General features: G+C 27.4%; 1 long non-coding RNA gene and 3 pseudogenes across 1 annotated transcript; 2 read left to right on the top strand and 2 right to left on the bottom strand.

The window, feature by feature from the left end:
• Positions 1 to 22,925, bottom strand: part of LOC149060951 (uncharacterized) — a 289,350-nt pseudogene that overhangs the window by 73,636 nt on the left and 192,789 nt on the right.
• On the top strand, positions 7,109 to 13,573 carry LOC107168609 (uncharacterized; annotated as a pseudogene).
• On the bottom strand, positions 11,624 to 13,207 carry LOC149060963 (uncharacterized). Its single transcript, XR_016189446.1, has 2 exons — positions 12,249 to 13,207; positions 11,624 to 12,191 (listed from the first exon to the last, which is right to left on the bottom strand). It is a non-coding gene; the product is annotated as an uncharacterized LOC149060963 (long non-coding RNA).
• LOC149060962 (E3 SUMO-protein ligase KIAA1586-like) lies at positions 15,681 to 17,808 on the top strand (annotated as a pseudogene).

Raw genomic sequence — 22,925 nt, 5'->3', positions numbered from 1 at the left:
ACCTAATTACACCCAAGCCCCTGGCATCATACAAATCCCTTTTATTACATAATATATTATTGTTATTATACGTTAAAGTGCAAAAGTGAAATTAATAATCATCTTAATATTTTATATTGATTATGATACTCTATAGTATCATCTTCGTTAAGTCAATGTCACGTTTAATTATTTATTGTAATCATGAATACTTTTCCACACTTAAAAAAAATTATTAGTGGTTACTAAATATTTTTAACTGGGTATAAAATATTATGAGTTTTACAAATTTATTTAACAACCAAGCTCTAATTGTCTAATTAATGTAGTGTATGATGGCATATATTACCAAAACTCATTTCATTATATACAAACATCAAAATGTTTGTTATAAAATAAACTTTAACATTTTCCAATTCAAAAATACCAGCTATGAAATTGTTTTCAAATTAGAACATTTAAGAAAAACAATAATTTTTAAACAGTTTTTATTTTTAATGATAAAATAACTTAACACAATTGTAAATATATTGTATTGTATATTTAAATTGAATTAAAATAAAATGTACACGAGTACCTTTTAAGTAATAAAATATTTACATATTAAAATATGTGTACATCGTTTTAAAAAATTTTTAATTTACTTGGTGTGAATTAAAAATTCACATAATATTGTACCATTTTCCTTAAATGGAATTGTTTTAGATTCTGAACGAAGTGATGAATGTATTGATTTTACAATGATGTGTGTGTGTTTTTTTTTGTGTCTGTGTACAGCATAACTAGTCGAAATAATGCTTCGATTTCAAACTTTGAGGGTGGTTTCCTATGTAAAATTGAAGATCCTTGGTGCATTAATGCATTATAAAGGTCAAAAGTAAACATTTTCCAGCAGTTTTCAAAAAAATCGATTTTTTTATATGGTTGTAATTCAAAAACTAATCACTGTAAATACTTGAAATTTTCACCACATGTTTATGTTAGTGTTATCTATCTAAAGTTTATTTTTCACAAATTTTTGACTTTTGTTGAGTTATTTAAAAACCACTGAAATTTTCAATTTATTTTGAGAATTTTTTTTGAAGTGCTGGTAAAAAAATGTTGGACGACCAAAAAACTTGAAAATTATAATACAATAAAATTAATACAAGGTTCATTATGAGTTGTTCTTATTGTAGCTAAAAAAATTAAAAATCGTAAGTCACAGTCTTTTTTAATAAGCGTTTATAGTTCAAAATTTTACGAAATCTGTCGAAAACGCGAAAATTTGCAAGTAATTTTGAAGTTGAAAAATCATAAAATTTTTTTCGTTTATAACTGAGGATTAAAAACACAACACTAAGTATTCCATAAGTATTCCTTCAAGTAGCTATAGAGAAAACTCGTAGCATCATTATAGGAAAAATTTTAAGTGCGTTTGAATTTTAAATTTTTACGAAATAGCGTAACGAAAACGATTTATCCTGAAACGATTTTAAATATTTGTTATTATTCAAAAAGTATAAGTCCTAGATACTTGAACATTTTACCAGTTATAAGGATTGGAATTTTCTTTACATGATTTAATTTTCAAAATATTTTGACTTTTTTCGAGATATTTATAGACGACTGAAATTTTCAATTTGTCTGAAAATTTTTTTTTTTAAGTGTCGATAAAATTTTTTTGGCAATATCAAAATACTTGAAAATTTAATACAAAGTTCCTCATAAGTTATTCTTTAAGTGATTAAAAAATTATAAGAATACATAGGCACAATTTTTTTTTATTAGTATTTGAAGTTCAAATATTGACTTAATACGTAAAAATTACGGCAATTTTCAAATTATCTTAGATCGAAATTCATAAAAGTTTTTCTTTTTAATTCTAAAATTTGAGAATTTAATACAAGGCTCATAATATAGTTTTGCAATAGCAGTTGAAAAATACAAGAAATGTACAGTCACATTTTTTTTACAAGCATTTAAATTTTAATTTTGACAACATACGAAAAATCACGAAAATTCGCAAATTATTATAAGCTAGAAATTCATAAAAAATTTTCTTTTTAAATTTAAGATTTGAAAATTTATACCTATCATTGCATTCAAATTCAATCCCATCCATTACAGTAACCTACTGTACAGCAGAGCGACATCCACGACTTACCCGCTTCTTTTTTTGTGTTAGTCATTACGTTTTGGGGCAGTAAAAATGCTTTGACTTTTAACTTCAGTACCTCGTTAAATCAGAAAGTGAATCTAGTTGATACTTTGGGGGATCAAAAGTAAAAAATTTTTAATATTTTTCTAAATAATCGGGATAAACAAACTAAAAATTAAGATATCCAATAGGTATATTATTATGATAATAAATTCTTATATTTGGACGCGGTGCATTACTTGCAATACTTGCATTATTAGAAAACCGTGGTTGTCGTCTTGCCGATGCGACAATAATCGTCACTCTTAAGGTCTATTCCCACTGCTCCGGGACGTGTCCGGGTAGGGACGGGTCATTTTTCAGCACGTCCGGGCAACCCGGGTTTCAGCATTCACACTATTCAGAGTTCCATCCGGGTTTATCTACAATTTTGTCAACGTCGTCAGTTGTGATTAGGATTTGTAACCACATGGCCGTATATTATATTTTAGTATAATAATATTATTTTCATAAATTATAAATTAAAAATTATAGTGAAGTAGGTATATTTTAGTATAATAATATTATTTGCATAAATTATAAATTAAAAATTATAGTGAAGTAGGTATATTTTAGTATAATAATATTATTTGCATAAATTATAAATTAAAAATTATAGTGAAGTAGGTATATTTTAGCCTTTAGGTATACCTATTTGTAAATTATAGTATCCAAATGAGTATAAAGTTAACCTACATTTAAAGTAAGTATAAATAATTTAATTTAATTATTTACTTAATAAATTACGTAGTAATACACAAATTAATTTAAATAATTTCAATTTAATTATTAGCAAAATGGATTTTTCTATTAAAGAACTTGCGATGATGGCATTACTGTTTGACGAGGAAGAACAAGTTGCCCAAGAGCCTCGTAAGTACTGGGTTCACTCTGCTTGGAAAAAAACGTGATAACGAAGGAGAGTTCCAAACTTTATATAAGGAACTTATAGATGTCGAAACTAAATTTCACAAATACTTTAGGATGTCCATGTACTGTTTCGATGTCTTACTAAAAAAAATCAAAAAGTACATTAAAAAACAAGATACAAATTTCAGAAAATGTATACCACCTAAGCACCGTTTAGCTGTTTGTTTAAGGTAAGAAATTAATATTCAGTGAACGTTTCTAGTTAACTTGAGTGATATTTTGCTGTATTTTAATGGATACATGCATTGTATAGTAGGTAATATTTATCTAATAATAAGTAAAACAAATTGTTTGTAATATTGAAAACAAATAATAATTTACTATCTTTCACAGTAAATAGCAAAAATTAAAATCATATTGAAAAATATCTTAAAAAGTCTAATAGGCAAGACTGATAATACATAATATTATTTAAAATAATAATAACAATATTCAAAATAAAAAGAACAACCTAGAATATTTTTAATAATACCTTTTTTTTCTATAGGTGAAAATTAAAAAACAATCGGTATAATCATAATTATTAGTACCTATAATAAATAAAACAAATTGTTTATAAACATAGAATTAGAAATTATATAAGCATAAAAATTCAGAGTTACATATTTTGGTATTGTTGTTGCTCATCTTGTCTCTCATGTGAAGTCATATCAGTTATGTTATGTTGTAAGAATCCATAATTTTGAGGATTTTTTACATCAGGTGAAATCGGAATGTATGACTGTTGACGTTGGTCGTTCATAATCTGTTGTATTTCGAGATCTTGAACTACATTAAAAATTTTAGTTTTAGCTAAATTGATACGATACGGATCAAACGACCTCATCGTGGCTGAGATTCCCATAAAAAATTCATGTATTTGGTCTTTTTCGTTAACTTTGTTTTCTGTACGTTCCTTATTTTCTAAAATATACCTCATCAGCGTCGATAAGGCTGTTTCTTGGTCTTTTTTTCCTGATACCGCCCACGCCAATCCGAGAAGATCCACGTTGAATACACAGTTGTGGTTCTATTTGTGTGGAAAGATGCACTGTTGAATTACCTGCGGTATCATTAACAGTTTGTTTTTCCTAATTACTTACTTATATCATGAGGTCCAACGTTTTCTGGTGCTTCGTCGTCTTCTTCGGAACTACTGTGACTTTCGATGTTTGTAGTTGTTGGTCTTTCTTGAAAATACTGCTTTAAAAAACTAAGTTGGTCTTCACATTAATTATACTTCGGTATTTTTTTTGATGCTTGACCACTTAAAGTCTTTTTTTATTGAGGACTTTTCTATACTGGTATCTTATATTTGACCACCTAGCTTTACACGCGGCATCTAAAATTTAAAAAGGTAGGTTAAGTGGATGTCGCCCTGCTGTACAGTAGGTGGGCAAGTGGATGTTAAATTTGAATTCAATGATATAATATCATTGTATACGAAAAACGATTCTGAGCTGAGACGGTTTGTCATGTGGATATTTTATATTATATTTATATACCTATTATAATATTTCTTATTGGTAATAATTATAAATACGGTTTCCAGTAGGTAAGTTGAATTAATATTACAACAAAATAACTATAAAAAAAAACTGTGTGTTTATATTTTTGAGATTTTTTGGTTACAGAATAACCTACTTACGTGGTACCATGTTATTAATTTTCAATCCTTAGCTATAAAAGTTGAAAATTTTATCAATTTTTAACTACAAAATAATTTTTAAATTTTAAATTTGATAAAATTTGTCAACATTTGAACTTTGAATGCTATAAAACAAAATTGTGCCTATGTATATTTTAATATTTTTCAACTACTATTGTAATAATATATCAGGAGTCTTATATTACATTTTTATGCTTTTTGGGCCAACAAATTAAATTTTATTGATATTTATAGAAAAAAAAACTAAAATAATGGAAATTTGAAACTGTGCATAAATAGCTTAAAAAGTGTCAAAATTTTATAATATATAGAAAATAAAAATATTAACACTCAGTCAAATTTTCATGCATCTATAGTGGTTCGTTTAACAACAAAATGAAAAAAACGCTAGGTACACGAAAAATCGAGTAAATATCCAATGTTGTAAAAATATGAACTTCAAACGCTCATAAAAATTTAATTTGACTTTCTTGTAGGCATTTTTTTTTTTAATAAAATTAAGCATATTTATGAAGAATCTTGTATTCAATTTTAAGATCTTAGATTTGAATAGACATTTTTTTTATGAATTTCTAACACAAAATAATTTGCTAATTTTCGTGTTTTTTCCGTAATTTGTCAATATTTGAACTTTAAATGCTTATAAAAAATAACTGTGAAGATTTTTAATATTTTACAACTACTATTGTAACAATGTACTAGGAGATTTGTATTAAATTTTTAAGCTTTTTTACCCAATAAATAAAGTTTTATTGACATTCAAAGAAAAAAAACCTAAAAAAGTTGGAAACTAAGTCGTATATCCGTAAACAGCTCAAAACAACTCAAAACAACTCAAAATATTATGAAAATTTTATCATGTATAGAAAATGATAATATAATCGGGTTTGCGTAAAAATTCCCGTTTTTTCCTTAATTTTTCATTTGTTTTTCACAGTGCTTTTGAAAACTACTGGGAAATTTGTACTTTTGACCCCCCTAAGTACCATATAGATTCACTTTCTTATCAGAAAAGATACTGTTCAAGAAAATCTAAGCGTTTTTACTGTCCTAAAACGTGATGACATACACAAAAAAAATCTAAAAAAACACACATCATTGTAAAATCAATACATTCATCGCTCTGCTCAGAATCTAAAATAATTAAAATTAAGAAATTATTTGAATAAAAAACTGTTTGAATCACTTTTCGATTCTGAGCGGTATGATAAATGTATTGATTTTACAATGATGCATATTATTTATTTGTTGTGTCTGTAATCACTTTTTAGGACAGTAAAAATGGTTAGATTTTCTTCAACCGTATGTTTTATGATAGGAGAGTGAATCTAGTTGGTACTTTGGAGGGTAAAAGGTAAAAAATTCCAAGTAGTTTTCTAAACCGACAGGAATTACAAAAACATTTATTTTAAAAACGGGAATTTTACGCAAAATCGGTTTTCGACCAAATCGATTTTGGTTTTTGTTGTAACTCTATAAAACAAATTACGGTATAACATACGGTATATACATGAAATGTTAAATTAATAAAATTTATATTACCATTTTCTACACACCATACAATTTTCAAAATATTTTGACTTGTTTTGAGCTGTTTACGTACATTTTTAGTTTTCAATATTTTTAGTTTTTTTTTTTCTAAAAGATGTCACTAAAGTTTTGTTTGGTAAAAAGTGTGAAAATGTAATATAAGGCTCCTGATTTATTGTTACAATAGCAGTTGAAAAATATTAAAAATACATATTAAGCACCATTTTTTATAAGCATTTAAAGTTCGAACTTTAACAAAATTAAAAAATAATTTTTATGTTAAAAAATATAAAATGCTCAACTTTTATAGCTAAAGATTGAAAATGTAAAACAAGGTTCAATATAAGTAGATTATTCTGTAACCGAAAAATATAAAACTCATTAGGTATTTATATAGTTATTTTAAGTTTAACTTTATACCAAATTACATATTAATTTAATTTAACTAATAACCAAGAATAATAATTTTAGTCATTATTTTGTGATTTATAAAATTAATTATCACAATAATTCATATTATATCATAACTAAATAGAAAATTATAAAATAGATTTCAGATTTTTGGCAACAGGAGATTCTTTCAAAACCATATAATTTAGCTATCGTTTAGGACATTCCACGGTGTATGAAATAGTGAAGGATACTTGTAAAATATTGGTTGAACAATTAATGCCAGAAGTAATGCCACTTCCTACAACAAATATGGAAAGAGATCGCAGACGAATTTTGGAGTTGTTGGAATTTTCCAAATTGTATTGGGTGGTAAACATGTTGAGATTCAGGCTCCACCGAGTAGCGGGTCTCAATATTTTAACTTTAAAAAAACATTTTCCGTGATACTTATGGCACTTTTAGATGCACATTATAATTTAATTATAGTCGATGTTGGTGCATACGGCAGAAATAGTGACGGTGGGATTTTTATGCGCTCAAAATTAGGAAAAGGACTAGAAAGAAAACAACTGAATATCCCACCAAGCACTGCGCTACCAGGTACAACAAATATTGCACCATTTGTCATTTTAGGAGACGAGGCATTCCCTTTAAAAGAATACTTGATGAGACCCTACCCGGGAAAACAACTCGATGAGAATTCCAAACGCATATTATATAATTATCGTCATTGTAGTGGAAGGAGGGTTGTAGAATATGCATTTGGAATTTTATCCCAAACATTTAGGATATATAATCGTAGAATCCAAGCAAAACCCGAAAATGCAGATAATATAATTTTAGCGACTTGCATTTTACACAATTTTATTAAAATATATGATGGCAAAGTGACATACAATCGAGGAGAAACTACCAATTCCGAAGACGCGTCAACTCTTCAAAATTTAACGATGCAAGGAGGAAATGCGAGTCAGCAGGCATTCCAGGTTAGAGAATTATTCAATGACTTTTTTAGTTCTACAATTGGAAAAATTTCGTTGCAAAATAAAGTAATATAATTGAGATTCATAATAAAAATAATATTATGTACCTAATACATTTTAGTATTTTACAGCCATTTTTTTTAAAATTGATTATCAGTTAAATAGATTATAATATAAATAATAGTTTTTTATATATTTAATATTTATACATTTACTTTCATATATTTGTAATTATTATTATGCATTAAAATATGTTATAAGTTATAAATATATAGTAAACAAAAGGTTTTTCATTAATAATTTTAATTTCATATTTGTCACTTTCATCTACTAAAAATAAAGGAATGTATTTATACAATGATGTGTGTTTTAAATTTATTTAATTATGTATTTTTTATATCTAAAATACATAAATTTTATTGTTTATTAAATGAAAAGTTAAGAATAAAAACATATTTTATGTATTTAAATTTTAAATATAATAAATAATTACCTGGTTGATTCAGTTCGTCACCTATGACTTTCCATATTTTATCCTTGTGGGTCGCATCGTTATACTTATTCTCTCAGATCATAGTCGAATTAAAATTTTATGAGTTTTTAAGTTCAAATTTTTACGATATTGAAGAATATTCTCTCGATTTTTCGTGGAACAATTTTCTTATTTTAATATAATTTAATATTGAATAACTGTAGATACTTGAAATTTACACTAAATGTTTATATTATAAATTTGATAAAATGTTCAAAATATTTCAAATCGTTTTGAGCAATACTCAATAACAGACATTTTCAATTTTAGATTCTGAACGAAGTGATGAATGTATTGATTTTACAATGGTATTTTTTTTTTTTTTTTTGTATCTGTGTACAGCATAACTAGTCGAAAAAATGCTTCGATTTCAAACTTTGGGGGTGGTTTCCGATGTAAAATTGAAGATCCTTGGTGCATTATAGAGGTCAAAAGTAAACATTTTCTAGAAAGATTTTTTTATATGGTTGTAATTCAAAAACTAATCACTGTAAATACTTAAAATTTTCACCACATGTTTATGTTAGTGTTATCTATCTAAAGTTTATTTTTCACAAATTTTTGACTTTTTTTGAGCTATTTAAAAACCACTGAAATTTTCAATTTTTTTGAGAATTTTTTTTGAAGTGTTGGTAAAAAAATGTTGGACGACCAAAAAAACTTGAAAATTATAATACAATAAAATTAATACAAGGTTCATTATGAGTTGTTCTTATTGTAGCTAAAAAAATTAAAAATCGTAAGTCACAGTCTTTTTTAATAAGCGTTTATAGTTCAAATATTATTATTTATGTTTATAGTGTTATCTATTTACAGTTTAATTTTCAAAAAATTTTGACTTTTTTTGAGTTATTTATAGATCACTGAAATTTTCAATTTGTCTGAAAATTTTTTTTTGAAGTGTCGATAAAATTTTTTTGGCCCTATCAACATACTTGAAAATTTAATACAAAGTTCTTTATAAGTTATTCTTATAGTGATTAAAAAATTATAAGAATAAATATGCACAATTTTTTTTAATAAGCGTTTATAGTTCAAAATTTTACGAAATCTGTCGAAAACGCGAAAATTTGCAAGTAATTTTGAAGTTGAAAAATCATAAAATTTTTGCGTTTATAACTAAGGATTAAAAATACAACACTAAGTTTTCCATAAGTTTTCCTTCAAGTAGCTATAGAGTAAACTCGAAGCATCATTATAGGAAAAATTTTAAGTGCGTTTGAATTTTAAATTTTTACGAAATAGCGTAACGATAACGATTTATCCTCAAACGATTTTAAATATTTGTTATTATTCAAAAAGTATAAGCGTAGATACTTGAAAATTTTATCAGTTATTTAAATTGGCATTTTCTTTACATGATTTAATTTTCAAAATATTTTGACTTTTTTTGAGATATTTATAGACGACTGAAATTTTCAATTTGTCTGAAAAATTTGTTTTGAAGTGTCGATAAAATTTTTTTGGCACTATCAAAATACTTGAATATTTAAAACAAAGTTCCTTATAAGTTATTCTTATAGTGAATAAAAAATTATAAGAATACATAGACACAATTTTTTTTATTAGCATTTGAAGTTCAAGTATTGACAAAAATTCGTCAAAACCATGAATTTTTTTTTGTGTTAGTCATTACGTTTTGGGGCAGTAAAAATACTTCAACTTTTAACTTCAGTACCTTGTTAAATCAGAAAGTGAATCTAGTTGATACTTCAGGGGATCAAAAGTAAAAAATTCTTAATATTTTTCTAAATAATCGGGATAAACAAACAAAAAATTAACGGAAAAACAGGAAATTTTACGTACTATCAGTTTTAGACAAAATCAATTTTGATTTTTTATGTAACTTTAAAACGAATGACTATTGATACATGAAATTTTCACCGAATTTTTATATAAGTACCTATATTCTATCCACCATGAAATGTTTAAAAAATTTTGATTTAAGTTGAACTATTCATAGGTATATGTAATTTTCAATAATTATTAGTTTTTTTTTAAAATTAATATCGATAAAAATTTATTTTTAAGGTAGAAAATCTTGAAAATTTAATGCAAGACTCCTAAAATAGTTTTACAATAGCATTTGAAAAATAAAAGAAATATATAGTCACAAATTTTTTTTATAAGCATTCAAAGTTGGAATTTTGACAAAATACGTAAAAATCACAAAAATTCACAAATTAAACTTATTTTATTTAAATATAAAATTTAAAAATTATGTAGATAATATTGTATTAAAATATTATCTATTTTAATGATCAGTGATTATGTAATACCTAAGTAATAACAATTAACAAACTATTAACAATATTATTATGTTTTAGGTCTAAGTACTTCAATTGTAATACACAATAACTGTGATACTCATACTCTGTCACAATTACAGTCTCTACAGTCACCATAAATAGGACCAGTTCATTCTCAGTCCTTTATTGGTAGAGTATTCCATATTTTAGATATTTTATGTATTAAGCTGAGTATTTGCTAAATAATTTAAGTCATATATCAGATTTATTTTTTAACTTAATTATTTTTTGTATTGTGAATAATTACAAATGTATGAAATGTTTCTGTTAATGATTTAGTTTGTCTTATTTTTTTTATAGGTTTCCAAAAAGCAACATTAAACTACTTAGCTTTTTTAAAAGTTGAAATTTCTAAAATTGCAGACAATCAGCAACAAACATTAGAATATATTAAACAATCCAACAATGTTAATACATTACAAGGTTCTCTGGGTGATCAGCATATAGAACATGAAATAGACTACTTCATTCATAATTGGCCTATTTCTACAAAAGAAGGATTAACCAATATGGAAGAAAAAATGAAATTAGATATTAATTTTAAAAAACAAGTTGTAAATTATTCTTATTTGTATGAAAATAAAATTTGTTTGATTATCTTATAAGTTAAAATGTTTTTAGGTGTGGGAACTAGCAAGAGTAGGTGGTAAATCATTAAAAAGTATGATTTACAAAATGATGAAAAAAGTTTTCGATGACCAAAATCTTGATTTCATTCACATACTATGGTCTATGAAATACAGACAATTTTTCACTGTTAGCTATCAACAAGGCAATATTTGGTAATAACATGCACATTAATATTAATATCTAGTTATAGTTATTTAGTTCTAATATTATAATATTTTCAGTTATATACATAATTATTAAACTTCTAAGTAAAAGTGGTATTTAATAAAATCTATTTAGAAATGTTTATGGGGGAATGAGTGACATTTTTGTACATGAGAACTATAAGTTATAACTATTAATTACCCAAAACATTTTCAATATTATTGTCGAGTCTGGTATATTGGTTTTTCACTAATTTACATTTAAAAGTTAATTTTTGAATTTTTACTTTGATATGATTAAAATTTTGAAACGGTACTTTTTAAGGTATTTGTCCGTTTACTAATGATGTGAACGCTTTTGTTTACATGTATGTAATAATTCACTTTTTTATTTCTATATAATCATATATACATAACAATACTAGGGAGTGGGAAATTATTTCCCATTAAATTTATACAAAATGAAAGGAGATGGTGTTTATCTTACATTAATGGATGGAACAGTCACTATATTAGGCCCGCTCAAGTAAGTGGCGTTTATTATAATCACTGTTCGGATTATGCGAAGCCTAAACAGGCGCGCTCGGGGGGGACTTGTTTTATTAGGGTTGTCCTGAAAAGGACAATTTATATTGCAGCGTGTACGCCTTCTGCTTGTCGGTACCTTCTCCGCGTGTTTGATAGGTTGATTTGTTCGATGTTCTATGACCCCCTCACTGCTGTTTATTCCGCCCGATCGGGTCTCTATGTCACACGGGTATTGCGGTGGCGCGTCGAGTACCCGCGTCGGAGTTCCGGCCTAGACCATTCTCCGACGTCAGATATAACGAGAGGTTACCGTTGCGTTACTCCCGTGGACATAGAGGGATAGGCAACCAGCAATGTTCTCGCTTATTGGTGCGCTGGAACGTCGTTGCTCGGGATCTGCTTAGTTACTGAATCGTACGATCTATTTGTGGTGATACTCTAAAAAGTTGCACACGGGATCGTACTTGTTCACGATGGGTCGCTTCTCAACTCGTTGGGACGCTGGAACGTCGTGGCACGAATTCGGCGAAGTCACCGATTCGTACGATCTGTTTGTGGCGATGCTCTAAAAGAGTTGCACACGGGATCGTACTTGTTCACATTCGGTTGCGCACTCAGGCGTCGTAGGCTGGTGATAGTTTCGTCGTTAGACCGTACGATCAAACTGTGGCGATGCTCTAAATGAGTTGCACACGGGATCGTAGCGGTCTGTGCCCACCGGTGCACTTGAATGCTGCGTGTCGGAATCGGCGCTGTAGTTGAATCGTACGATCTGTTTGTGGCGATACTCTAATAGAGTTGCACACGGGATCGTACTTATTCACTCTCGTTCGGGAACACTGACGATGCCGTGGCCGGAGACTGCTTCGTTGTTAACCCGTACGATCAAATTGTGGCGATGCTCTAAAGAGTTGCACACGGGATCGTATGGGTCGTTGTCCTCAGGAGCTCTGGAATGCCGCGTACTGGAATCGATGTCGTCGCTGATATTCGGATCGGTTGGTTCACTGGATTACTCCTCTTGATGTTTCTTCGGTTCTTCTGTCTTCGTTGGGGTTGAGTTGAAGTTTGAAGAATGAAAGAAGAATGTGTCTGTTCCGATGAATCTTACTAGTATAAGTACTACTATCCGTACCGACTAGTAAACTCATCTACTGCCGTGCTGCGTGTTGTGTTTTCTTTCGTAATTGATTTGATGATATCACCGTAGTTTTTAGGGTTACGACCCTGGGGAAAGTACTGTTGCCTTCGTCTCGATTTCCCCTATTCGTTGATGTGCTTTTTATGACTGCCAGATGACCGGAAGTACTTATAACACCTCTCAAAGTCCAAAAAGCGGTGTTGTGCTTACGATCTGCCCTGTGATTGGCCGTGTTCGTTCTCTACTGTGATTGGCTGTTGGACATACGAGTTGTTGGCTCTGACAAGAGCCTTTTTATGATATTGTTCCGTTTTACGTTCTGTTACAATTTTTGACTTTTTATAATTATATTAAGAGTAAAGATTGTAATTATTACACAATACTTTAAAAGGCCACATTGTTTTTATATCATTGAATATTTAGTTGGTTAGTTATTTCTGTAAAATATATGTCATGCATGCTATTTATATTTTTATTTGCTGGGAATATGATAATCTTCAAACTGTTATTTTTTAGTATAAAACTTATTTTTGATTTTTCAGAAGCAGTTAACAAGTCCAATATTAAACATTCGTCTGATGACGAAATCATCACCTCAACTGGTTAACGTTTGCCAAAGGAAGGCTCGAAAAAAAAGAAATTAAATAATTATATGCACATTATTATATTTCAATTCAACTATGATTTAAAAATAAAAAAATTAAAGATGAATTTCATTCAAAAATATATATCTATTGTTCACTTTATTTAATACAAATATTTTTATAATATTAGGTCATACAGTGCCGGTGCTAGGTTTTTTGCTGCCCTGGGCCAATTACCTGTAACATGTCACCCTTATATAATTCATATATTTTTATTTATAAACAATAGCACTCCTGAAATTCCAACACTCGTTCTGCCAGCACTGAGGTCATATATAATTTTGTAATCATTGTAATTCGGTCTAAAAGGTCTACAATTGTTTCATATTGTAGTTGAATTTAATTTTAATGGTTTGGTAAAAAAGTTTAAAAAAAATGTATCTAATTTATTATTTTTGAAAAATTGAACCCATTTTTATAGGTTTGGTTTTTTTTGAAAATGTTAACTTAAAAGATTTAATTTAATTTAATTTAATTGTTCTAGTTCATAGGTATATCAGGAAAAATCAAGTTTTGTCTTCCTATTATAGATATCTCATTTTATTAAAATCAATAATCATTGAATATACATTTAATATTTGTTTGATATAAGAAGAATATCATATATTTATTTTTATCTAATATTTTTAAATATTTCATTCTGTACATCCAAGAGATGTGGATAATTGGTTAATAAGACATGTGACAGATATCTAATGGATATGTTGTTGATATTAAAAGTATATTAATTAGATATATAATATCAGTAATAATAATCATTGAATATACATTTAATATTTCCTTGATATTAGAAAAATAGCATATATTTATTTTTTATCTGATATCTGTTGAATATTTCATTCTGAACATCCAAGCAATGAGTATAGTTGGTTCATAAGACATGCTACAGATATCTCATGTATATTAAAAATTTTTGTACAGCCTTATTTAAGACATACAATAGATATACATATATGTAAATGAATCTTCAAGGTATATTCATGCAATATTTCTTTGCTATATGGGTGAATGGTTGAATAATATGTTTGGGTTAATATTATTAAATCCCAATGAAGTGGGCTCATGTTTTGTTGATGACTTTATGTCAACAATACCATCTGATATTAAATTTCAAATATTTGCTGACAATTATATAGACAAAAATTCATTATTTCCACCATATATTTGGGCAGTTGCAATATATATTGCAATAATGTTAAAATAATCAATGTTAATTTTGGTGCAAATTACAAATGCATTTAAAAAAAAAAATGGTGCAAATTATATATGTGAAATGTTGTAAATATTTTGGGTCAATTTTGGTGCAAATTTACTACAGCCATAGCTATATATGGGTACATATTAGGTACCTGAATAGTTTTTTAATTCAAAAAGTAGGTACCTAGGTACCTATGAGCTTTTATGACTATAACATATTATATCATTCAACAAAATATATACATTTCAATAAGTATATATTAACAATAACATAGTTTACATAATTACATTTATATAATGGCAATACAGTGAAACCTCTATATAGTGGACAGCTACGGGAAATTAAAAATTGTTCATTATAGAGAGTTGTCCACTATTGAGTAAACCTCTATTAGTGGACATTTGCAAAAAATTACTAAATGTCCACTATAGGGAGACACTATAGGAAATTGCAGGTTATATGTACACTGTATATGAACATATACATTGGAATATTAATTTATTATTTATTATGTATGTATATTATAATATAAATATGTATGTTTATGTATGTATATTTAATGTATGTATGTATGTATTAAAAAATTATGTAGTATGTATAAAAATGTTTAATGATTATGTAAAATTAAAAAAATCTGTAAATTTTTTTTGTGTAAATTTTTTCTGCTCTTCAAAATGAATTTGTAAATTGGCTACCATTGATAATGCGATTTCATCTTCTTTATTTTTAAATTATTTATTGTTTTCCAAACTTCTTCAAACGTTGGATTGTATATCGAATCGTCTTCATCTTCTACTTCTTGTTCTTCGAGTTGTTCGGTTTCTCTTTCTTTTTCACTAAAATTGTCTATCTATAGAAACATAGTCCTCAATTTTGGAACAAGAAACATTATTGAATAGTGGATTGTCTTATGATGGAGTACCACCAGATTGTTGGGATCGAAATCAAGTTAAATACTTTACTGATGAGTATAATTGGTTAAACATACAAAACAAAAGTTGTGTTGAAAAATATGCAAAAAGGCTAATTTAAATTTAATAAAAATACAAGGAATGCATGTTTCAAAAGAATAGCGTGATGGTAATATAACAGCAGTTGGTGATGATATAAGTAAGCAGCAGACAAGTCTCAGGGAAAAAATCTCAAAGCATAAAAACACACAGGTGCATTTAAAAATTGAACAAATGATTGATCGAAGTATGTTAGAAGTAATACCAAAACATTTACAGAATCTTTCAACTATTGATAATGAATTAACCGAAAAAATATTTAGAACTGCATATTTTATTGCCAAAAATCAAAGACCATATACTGATATGCCCAAGCTTATAGACCTCCATGTAAATAATGGTTTGGAAACGAGTCGCATTTTTCAAACTGACAAGGCTTGTAGTAACATAATAGACCATATATGTATCTTCAGAAATGCGGAAAAAAATTTGCAAAGATATAATACATAATGGAAGAAAATTATGTATAATTGTGGATGAATCTACTACAATCAGCAACAAACTATACTGGTAATTTGATTAAGAGCTGCTATCGCACACGACGAAGACATAATAACTTTCTTTTTTGACATAATAGAATTACAAAACACATCAGCAAGTACAATTTATGCTGCTATTATCGATGATCTATCAAAATATGGAATCAACCATGAATATTTAAAAAAAACTTTGTTCGTTTCGTCAGCGATGGTGCATCAAACATGTTGGGAAGAGTGTCAGGTGTTGGTGTTAAACTACAAAATGTTTACCCTAATATAATTCTGTGGCATTGTTGTAACCACAGGCTTGAGTTGGCTGTATCAGATACTCTGAAAGAGGTTCATGGAACTAATCATTTTCAAGGTTTTATTGAAAAACTGCATGTGTTGTATCATCAAACTCCAAAAAATAGAAATGAATTAAGCATATGTGCTACGTCTTTAGAACAAAAGTTATTAAATATTGGTAAAATATTTACTATTAGGTGGGTCGCATCTAGCGAGAAGACTTTGAAGGCTGTTTTTAATAATTACAGTTCATTATACAAACATTTTTTCAATGGATTTAATGATAGTTTAATAGAGTTCAAAGAAAAAGCTAAATATACTGGACTGAAGAACATTTTGGCATCAGTGGAGTTCGTTAATAATTTAGGTACACATTTGGTGAAATACTTAATCTTCATTTTATAGTTAGTTATTTAACTTAGGTATTTTGTTATTATTATTTTTTTTTAGAGATAATGTATGATGCTTTATCGGAACCTGGCAGACTTATCTTTATACAACTTCAAAATAGGATTATATTTCTTTCAGTAGTGAATAATTATATTGAACGTGCAATTCGTGTGTTTGATTCCATGTCTGAACAATATGGACCAAAAACAGAAGTGGTTGATGCATGTTCAAAATTAATGTTTAAAGATGTTCCGATGACAAATAATCGTAGTGTTCAAAAAATTAATTCAGGACAGTTTTTCAAAAGTCTAGCCAACAACATGCGTTCTAGGCTATTTACTTTTCAAGCATCACATTCAACAACAGCAGGTAACATATTCAAAGAAAAATATGATGAGCTCCTTAAAGACTTGGATGTACTGAATGTACAAAATTGGCCGGATAAATATGATATTCAATATGGTGACAAGAATGTAAGAAGGTTGGCTAGAAAATTCCAAGTAGATGAAACATCTACCGTTAGAGGTTTTCGAGAGTTTAAGGATACAACAAAATTGTCACTAATTGAATCATTCAGACCATTAATATTTGCAATTAATACAATAGCAATTTCATCGTCTGAATGCGAAAGAAGTTTTAGTACCATGAATAATACGGTCACTTGGAAAAGAAATGCATTAACGCCTAATCATATTTCATCATTGTTATTAATACAATGTGTAGGTCCACCTACTAATTTATACCAATTAGTTGTGTAAAATCTTGGTTAATCAAAGGTAACAGAGACGCTGAGGAAAACCGCTGTCCAAAATGGAACAAATTGGAAGATAATAACCATACTTATGATAAATTGTGGAATTACCTAAATAAATAGTCTTTTTTTGTTTTGTTTCAATTGTTTTTGAGTTTGTTATATTTTATTTTATAAGTTAAAAATATAATATGCAAGATAATATTAACAGAATTTTTTTTTAATTTGATTATTCAAAAATATTTTCTATATGATTTAAAGTGGTGTATTAGGGGGTGTGGGGGCGTAGCTCACTTTTTAAAAGTGATGGGGACGCTCTTTTTTAAAGTTAAAGAGTCCCCCAACTTTAATTTTGTCAAGTCGAGCACTGTATATACATCGTTAAAAAGAAATTCAGAAAGTATACAATGCATTAATGACGATTGGTAATAGAGCGTTATCACCTTCAAATATCCAAAATAAGGCTTTTTCTCGGCACCACCATCTTGTGTTATTTTCACCAATTTTTCGTAAAATGTAACGTATACAAATTGCTGCCTGATCTGAAGCTCCAATATTTTGTGTACTGTCTACTTGAATGCTAAACATCTTATCTCCTAACTCGGTTTCAATTTTATTTTTTATTGAATTTACTATAGATGCAATTACATTATTTGCAGTTGTCTTTGAAAGTAAAGTCACTAGAGAGTCTCTTCCTCGCGACAATGAAGATTTTTTTTCTAAGTTTAATTTTCGATTTTTACTATCCTTAATAGCATTATTTAAATGTTCGTATACAATTGTATCTCTCTCTGTTGTGAATTTTATCAACTCAAGAAAATTACCTTTATTTAAATTATCTTTGTCATCCCATTTGTAAAGACTCTCGGAATTTTTGATCCTCTGAATAATATGTTCTGACGACCGAGCAATTTTATTATTTAAAAAACTTGTTTAATAAGATGGATATTTTCTTCAATTTGTTTTCTTTTTAAATTCATCAAATTACAATTAATAACAAATTCTATTGATTTGTCATTGGAAGCACTAATAAAGCTTTGTACAGATTGTTTGTGTGTTATACTATCCTTTTTTTTTTTTTTATGCATTCATGAATATGTTTAAAATTAGTTTGTCCAAATGTAAATGGACTTATTACAGAACTAAATGCTATACAAATAGGACAGAAGAATGATTTGAGTGCATGGTCATTACATAATACAGATAACCAATTTCTTTTCCATCTGAAGTTTTTCTAAAATATAGCTTGTGTATGTTTAAATTACTGTTAGAAAAATGGGTTGGTTGCACAGGATGCTGTTTAATGAAATTTAATTTTTGTATCAAATTAGCATTTTTTGGAAGTTCTTGTGGATTTGAAGATAAATTTCCTTTTTCAGAATTCTCATATTCCTCAGGAAAACTTTCAGTGTTCTAGAAAATAGAGAAATATTTATTAATTTATATTAGTTCTACAAAAATTTAAGTTAATCTTACAAGAATATGTAAGTGGATTTCTTCTTTATGAGCTGTACCTACTTCCTGTATTTATAACAATATAACTAATGTATTAGTTAAAAATGAATCATTCGTCTAAATAAATTATGTGTTACATACATCTTGTTCATAGTTCAATTGTTTCATGTTGCCCTTTACTTTCTGAAATAATAAGGTAGGTAGTGCTAGTAAATAAACATGACTTTTTTCTTGATAGGTGTTGTTAAATTATAAATCTTAGGTATCTGCTTTCATCATATCTGTTATTTTAGTAATATTCTTTTAATAATATCTTTCGATTCCTTATTCTTTTTTTTTCTGCATCTCCACAATATTTTCTTTTTCCATTTTTACAACTTAGTAGAAGTTACCTAACTAATATATAAAAGATAAATCATTCAAAACATTTTTTTTTGACTAAACTAAATTTAATAGTCTATAGGTATTATATTTTTATTTTTAATATTTAAATAATAAACCCGTTACGGCTTTTGTTTACAGTAAATACATAAAATACTAAAATACATTCTTAACATAATAAGATTTACAAGAAATTATTATCCCAAACCTATATAATATATAGCAGGGATGGCCAACCCACGGCCCGACTTGGAAAGTTTTGCGGCCCGCGACATTTATCAAATATGTATATTGTATTTACAAAAAAAAAAAATGATATAAACACTAATAATTCTAATCTAATCTGATAAAAATATATACGAGTAGACACTAGCTTATAGCAAATTGTATTTTTAAAATAAAAAAAGCTTAGTGAACGAGTTGAGAAACAAATATCTTAATAATAAATAATAATAATAATATAATATAATATATAATAAATAAACTTCATTTTTTAGATTCTGAACGAAGTGATGAATGTATTGATTTTACAATGTGTGTGTTTTTTTTTTTTGTGTCTATGTACAGCATAACTAGTCGAAACAATGCTTCGATTTCAAACTTTGGGTGTGGTTTCCGATGTAAAAGTGAAGATCCTTGGTGTATTATACAGGTCAAAAGTAAACATTTTTCAAAAAAATCGAGAAAAACAAAAAAAAAATGACAGAAAAACGGGAATTTGTACGCAAAATCAGTTTTCGACCAAATCGATTTTTTATATAGTTGTAATTCAAAAACTAATCGGATTTATTAACCCCTTCACCGTCTCTATAAAAGGGTTTCATTTCCACCAAACACTGTTATTCATAGTCAAATTGGACCTGGTTTAACAATGGTTTAATAGTAGTTTAACAATAGTTTATCTTTTTTGTTATTCATAAACGATAAACTTTACTTAGACCATAGACTAAGTTTAACGATTAACCTCTGATTTATAAACTAGGTAAATACTAGGTTTAAAGCTGGGTTTTTATAAAAATCACTGTTATCTTAATATGTATTATCATTTAACATTTTAATTGAATTCATTCGTGTTTTAAAAACTTGTGCGTTTTATACTTACGAAAAATGGATATCGGTAATGTACAAAATGTTAGACGCGTAAGAAATTTAAGAAATATGCATTTTATTAGACAGCGGAAAATATATAAGATTCTTAAAAATCCTTACAACGAACTTACTAATAATTAATTCCGTAAAAGTATCGATTTTCAAAAGCAGAATGCTTACAAATCGTAAACGAAATTCATGGCTTTTTACCTCGAGCAGTTAACGATCGCGGAAAACCAATTTCGTCGACCTTACAATTGTTATTATTTTAGATTCTGAACGAAGTGATGAATGTATTGATTTTACAATGATGTTTTTTTTTTTTGTTTTTGTGTCTGTACAGCATAACTAGTCGAAATAATGCTTCGATTTCAAACTTTGGGGGTGGTTTCCGATGTAAAAGTGAAGATCTTTGGTGCATTATAGAGGTCAAAAGTAAACATTTCTCAAAAAAATCGAGAAAAACAAAAAAAAAAAAAATGACAGAAAAACGGGAATTTTTACGCAAAATCAGTTTTCGACCAAATCGATTTTTTTATATGGTTGTAATTCAAAAACTAATCATTGTAAATACTTGAAATTTTCACCAACTGTTTATGTTAGTGTTATCTATCTAAAGTTTATTTTTCACAAATTTTTGACTTTTTTTGAGTTATTTAAAAACCACTGAAATTTTCAATTTTTTGAGAATTTTTTTTTGAAGTGCTGGTAAAAAAATGTTGGATGACCAAAAAAAGTATCATTATAGGACAAATTTTAAGTGCGTTTAAATTTTAAATTTTTACGAAATAGTGTAACGATAACGATTTATCCTGAAACGATTTTAAATATTTGTTATTATTCAAAAAGTATAAGTCCTAGATACTTGAAAATTTTACCAGTTATTAGGATTGGCATTTTCTTTATATGATTTAATTTTCAAAATATTTTGACTTTTTTTGAGATATTTATAGACGACTGAAATTTTCAATTTGTCTGAAAATTTATTTTTGAAGTGTCGATAAAATTTTTTTGACCCTATTAAAATACTTGAAAATTTAATACAGAGTTCCTCATAAGTTATTCTTATAGTAAATAAAAAATTTTAAGAATACATAGACACAATTTTTTTTTATTATAAGTTCAAATATTGACAAAAATTCTTCAAAACCATGAATATTTTAGATTCTGAACGAAGTGATGAATGCATTGATTTTACAATGATGTGTGTTTTTTTTTTCGTGTCTGTGTACAGCATAACTAGTCGAAATAATGCTTCGATTTCAAACTTTGGGGGTGGTTTCCGATGTAAAATTGAAGATCCATTATAAAGGTCAAAAGTAAACATTTTCCAACAGTTTTAAAAAAAATCGAGAAAAACAAAAAAAAAAGCGGGTAAGTCGTGGATGTCGCTCTGATGTACAGTAGGTTACTGTAATGGATGGGATTAAATTTGAATGCAATGATAGGTATCATTGTATACGAAAAACGATTCTGAACGGAGATGATTTGTCAGTCTAGGATATATTATATTTTAATATTTTCATATATTCTATTTTGAAATAAATATTTTATTTTTCACTTAAGTCGCATTTTGCATAAGGCATAGTTAATCAATTAGTGTAGTTATCATAATTCATAATACCTTATATTATCATAGATATACATATACCTGGTTTGAGGATAAATCGTTATCATTACGCGATTTCATAAAAATTTAAAACTCAAACGCTCAAAACATTTTTCCTATAATGACACTTCAAATTTTCTCTATAGCTATTTGAAGCAAAACTTATGGAAAACTTGGTGTTAAATTTTATAACCTTAGATATAAATACAAACAATATTATGAATTTTGAACTACAAAATAATTTGCAAATATTCATGGTTTTGACGAATTTTTATCAATATTTGAAATTCAAATGCTAATAAAAATTTAATTTGAATTTCCGGTGGACATTTTTTTTGTGATAAAGATTGAAAAACTTGTAAGGAGCCTTGTATTAAATTTTCAAATCTTAGGTATAAAAGGAAAATTTTTTATGAATTTCTAGAATAAAATATTTTACGAATTTTCGTAAATGAAAAACTTTTATGAATTTCGATCTAAGATCATTTGAACATTGCCGTAATTTTTATGTATTTAGTCAAAATTTGAAATGTAAATGCTTATAAAAAAAAATGTGTGACTATATACTTCTTTTATTTTTTAAATGCTATTGTAAAACTATTTTAGGAGCCTTGTATTAAATTTTCAAATCTTAGGTATAAAAGGGAAATTTTTTATGAATCTCTAGGATAAAATAATTTACGAATTTATGTGATTTTTACGTATG

The sequence above is a fragment of the Diuraphis noxia genome, unplaced genomic scaffold (assembly GCF_037042655.1).
Source record: "Diuraphis noxia isolate RWA-SAM2 unplaced genomic scaffold, SU_Dnox_SAM2 contig0001, whole genome shotgun sequence".
NCBI lineage: Eukaryota > Metazoa > Arthropoda > Insecta > Hemiptera > Aphididae > Diuraphis > Diuraphis noxia.
The sequence above is the reverse complement of the archived record's forward strand: the minus strand, read 5'-3'. Positions and strand labels throughout refer to the sequence as shown.